This window comes from Hippopotamus amphibius, chromosome X, assembly GCF_030028045.1.
Source record: "Hippopotamus amphibius kiboko isolate mHipAmp2 chromosome X, mHipAmp2.hap2, whole genome shotgun sequence".
NCBI lineage: Eukaryota > Metazoa > Chordata > Mammalia > Artiodactyla > Hippopotamidae > Hippopotamus > Hippopotamus amphibius.
Genome location: NC_080203.1, coordinates 31,262,921 through 31,267,556, shown reverse-complemented (window position 1 = coordinate 31,267,556; position 4,636 = coordinate 31,262,921). Strand labels below are relative to the sequence as shown.

The window sequence follows — 4,636 nt, the reverse complement described above, 5'->3', positions numbered from 1 at the left end:
CGCATCAACAAGGAGCGGGAAGAAGCCCTTGGTCAGTGGCGGGCGGTGCATTAGCTTCAGCCAATTCCAGGAAAGGAGCTTTCCCAGGGAGGGGCGAGCGGCAGGACCCCCCTCAGACGCAGTCCCTCCCCGCCTCCTCCCCACAGCCGGGATCACTCGAGGGCCTGATCTTTCTTTTTGGTTTTCCTCCCTTGCAGAGGCGAAGGCCTTGGAGATCTCGCTTCCTGGAGAGCGGGGAGAGGAGCAGAAGGCTCAGTCGGAACCCGAGCAGGGAGCAGCCGCGGAAGGGAAAGAGGCGGGAGACCAAGGAGGAGAAGGAGAAGAAGGCGTTGACGTCGGCCCGGGACCGCGGGCCCGGAGGGCCGAGAAAGCCGCGAGGCGGAGGCGGGCGTGGGAGGCGGCGATGGCGGAGAGCAGGGCGGGGAGGAGTGGCCCCCGCGGGCCGCCGTCGAGGGTCCACGTGGCCGCAGAAGGGCAGCAGCGGGTCCGCCGCGCCAGATTCACGCAGGTGCAGGTGCAGGAGCTGGAGGGCCTTTTCCGGCGCACTCCGTACCCCAACCTGACCAAGCGGTAAGGTGGCGCCTGGGGTGGCGGCGAGCGGGCAGCGCGGTCTGGGCGGCGGGCGGCGCTCTCGCGGGTCCCTGTCCTGGGCTGGGGACCTGGAAGCTCCGGGGCCTCAGGCGGGCCGGGACCCTGCCCCCGCACTCGGGGCCTAGGGCGGGGGCGGGGGCTCTGCCTGGTGGGAATCCAGGTCAGTATTTCCCTGAGTTGTTTGAATAAGCCCCTTCTGGAAGCTCTGTTGCCGGCCAGTTAAAGTAAATAATGAGTTGCCTGAGGCAAGGGGGAGGGAATGCCGGTTGGGGTCTACTTTAATTTAAAATTTTGAACGTCAGTTCTTCACGGATTATATTTGCATTGATATATTTTAAAATCGTGATTTTGAAAATTATCTTGACTAGTGATTTTTGTACATTCCCTTAACTTTTGCTCTTGTGAGAAAACTAGCTCTAACGCAGCCCTCTAGCTACAGATTACAGAATGGTGTACTAGCTCAGTGCTGGGGAGCTGGTGATAAAAATTTTCTTACATAAGCTCAACCAAAGAATGAACAGCAGTGTGTGGCGACCTTTTGTAGGACGTACTCCAACCTGTTCATCACTGATGGATCCACTGACGGATCGAACAAGCTATTTTAAGGGTCTAAAGTAATGCCTAAAATGGGCAAGAGAAGTGGTTGAAAGCTGGTAACGATATTTTGTCAGAGATTTTATTCATCTTTGAAGTTGGTGACACTAAAAGCAACTGTGAATTCGAATTTCATTAGTTCTTGGGAACTCGGCCTCCTTTACCAATAAGACTTGGCTCTCCTTAAATACTTTCTCAACTTACTTTCACTGTAAATCCTGAAAATGTGTCATTTTTCCTACGGCAGAAATTGGTTCTTAAAATAAATCGCTGATACGTTTTAGAAAAGAAAATTTTTACAGGATGAAATAACATCCTATATTCAGTTTCATCCACAGCCCCCAATACTGAACACTTCCAATTTTCTCCCCTCAGACAGGAGATTGCGAGGTGCATGGGTGTGACTGAGGCCAGAGTGCAGGTCAGTAAACCTGAAAAAAAGCAAGCTGGCAGGGCAGCCAATCTAAAACCTGCTTTGGGGCTTGGACTCCTTTGTCCTGGACATTCTCACATTGGTTTGTTTTTGTAACCTTTTCCTTGTTTGGGAAATAGGTAAACTTTGGGGTCTTGGTTGGTGGTAAATGGGATAAGTAAACCCCAGTTTTGGAAATTGCCCATTACCAGAAGAACTTGATTTCCTGAAGGAAATAAAACTACCATAGTATACTATTCCTTGTTCACAAAGGTGAACATTATATATATATATATATATATGTATGCCTTTTTATAATCTATACCTATATAAACGTCTGTATATTATATGGTACTGAATTATGTACACGCACATGCACACACACAAAGTTCACTTGCTTCTAACACTGGTATCCTTTAGGTACCACTTCTGTGTGGAGTCACACTGAGGTTAAGTCTGAAGTTGATATTATTCAAATTAATGCACCGAGGGTTCCAAGTATATTGAGTTATTTAAAACCAAGCATAAATATTTTGCATGAGGAGTCAATTTATAAATACTTAGGCATTGGAGTGAGGGGATGATTCACACTCAGAACACAACAGATGAGCAACCAATGTATGTTTAGTTAAGCTGACACTGAGGGGAGAGGAGAGCACAAAGTCCAAGTCCGGTCCTCCCACAGCTGTTCTTTTGTTGTCTTTTGCACAGAGAGTGGTTTCTTGCTTTTAGAACAAAATAAGATTCTCGCAGGACTTTCTTTAGTGTAGAAAATATTTTCAGGACATTAGAACTTTTGGGAGGTAGTGTCAAACACCATCTTGTCAGCTGATGAAGGAGGCACTTGAACGCTGAACACTTTCCAGAGGCACGGGCCCGAGCTGGGAGGCACAGCTCACAGTCTTTGGGTCCTGAGGTGTCCCACTGGAGGCAGCTCCCTGCCTAGGGCAGGGCTTGCCTTGCTGTCAGTGTGCTGAGGGGTGGGTCTGACATCCTTGCCCTGATGCTTGTGGTGCCCTTCTTCTCCTGCACCAACTCAGGGCTCTTCCTCGCTACCCCAGCCTGGAGTCCTGCAGGGACCCTGTGCAGGAGACCCAGCTGGGAGCAGAGGGATGGAGCAGCCTGGCTGCTGCCCAAGTCAGTCCAGGCAGGGAAAACAGTGAACTTCCGCCCTAGTGAGATGGCCTCAGATGCCCTTCTACAACAGCCCCCACGCCTGGACCCCACTCCTGGCGACATCCACTGGGACCCAGCGGTTGTCTAGTAGGAGGGCAGGAGGTGAGAGGCCCCCTCCCTGGCGGGCATCAGTGGAGTAGATGACCACTTGTTGGGGGTGCATGTGTCCTTGCCTGGGGATAGGCAGGTGGCCCAGCTACTTTGGGGACAACCTAGGCCAGGATCAGCTCATGAGAGCCTGGCAGTGTCCCGGGAAAATCAGAGGCCCAGTGCCCAGTGCTGCCACGTGAGGCCCAGCCTGGTGTAGACCAAGTATGAGCTCCCAGCAACTGCAAATGTCTGAGGTAGGAAAACAAGGCTGCCCAGCTCATGGCAGCCCTGACAGGGATCCTCCAGGGCTGATCTGGGCCTCCAACCCAAGGGCTGAGGAGAAAAGAGACCCCACCCCAACACACACACACACACACACACACACACACACACACACACACACACACACACACACACACACACACACACACACACACACACACACACACACACACACACACACACACACAGCGCCCTATGGGAGAGAGGCCCTCTCCTGCAGGAGTTTCTAAGTGTTTCCTAAAGTAGTAGAGAGAGTGACAGCTCTAAGTCTTCATTTTCTGGAGTTCTTTGATATGCCAGCGTGAAAGCCTTGCTAACATAATAGGTCATGCATTATAGTGGAGTGGGAGGGTGAGTTACAACCATCTAAATATGTCTAAATAACAAAGAAACTAAAATAACAATTCCTGACAGAGTTGCTCTCACCTGAGAAAGGAAGAAGATAGGCAAGAGTTATACAGAGTGGAGCCTATGCGGTGAGGATTCCTCATACATCCAACGTTTTGAGACTACCAAAAGCATTCATGATAGTCTCTTGAGGACTGTTTAATATCTGAGGCTTTTCTCCCTTTTTGTGGTACTGTGAGGAAGAGATGGGTTGTGTGGAATGTGTTGGTCGTGGAGGATGCCTCTGAGTTCAGGCGGGATTCTTCCCTGTGGTAAGGGGAAATCCGTTTTCTTTTCCTCTCCCAGTGAGGACAGATTTGTGAGTCAATGGATCAGGACAGATTATTTGAGACTATAGAAAAGCCAAAGTTATATCAAAGGAGTATTTTGGGGGACAAAGGAGGAAGAAAAAATAGAGAATAAGAAAAATCAGGATGAGTTCACCAGCTTTGCTGCAGAGAGGGTGTGTGAGGGCAGTGGTGGACAAGGGCTGCAGAGCTGGTGTGGGGAGAGGGGCTCTGGAAAGCAGTGCTGGCAGCTGAGGCCAGGGGCTGGGCTCACAGTCAGGTCTGGCCAGGAGTTGGGAGGCCCAGGCCTCTGCTTCCTCAAGCAGGCAAAGCAAGCTCAGAGGAAAAGAAAAACTGAAGTTTTGGGGACCTCTTCCTCAGTTTACACAGTGGGGTCTTAATGGAGTTCAGAAGGGAAAAAGAGCAACAAGACACAAGTGAGGAAAAGAGAGAATGTTTTCATCAGTTTCCAGACTCTACAGCCTGAATCTCTGAAAGAAAAATTTAATGGATCCCCTCCCTTGTTTTGCAAATACCGTAAGAATTGTTTTATGACATCAGTATTGGAAACATGGAAGTAGTGTCAGCCTGAGCCTCTGTGAGCCAGCTGTGCATTTTACTTCCATTTATCCAGGTTTGACCATTGCTACACTGCATCCCCCCAAAATGAGCTCCATTACACTGGCTGTTTAAGACCACATATTCATGCAGCAGCAGGACCCAAGTACTAAGATGGGAGAGGGAAAATGAGGTGACAGAGAGGAGGCCCCTTGGTCTCTGGGAAAATTTGCAGAGTGGAAACATCCAAACATACTAA

At 50.0% G+C, this 4,636-nt stretch overlaps 1 pseudogene; it reads right to left on the bottom strand.

Annotated features, from left to right (window-relative positions):
* Nucleotides 1-3,106: 3,106 nt before the first annotated feature.
* LOC130842777 (small Cajal body-specific RNA 20) lies at nt 3,107-3,214 on the bottom strand (annotated as a pseudogene).
* Nucleotides 3,215-4,636: the final 1,422 nt, after the last annotated feature.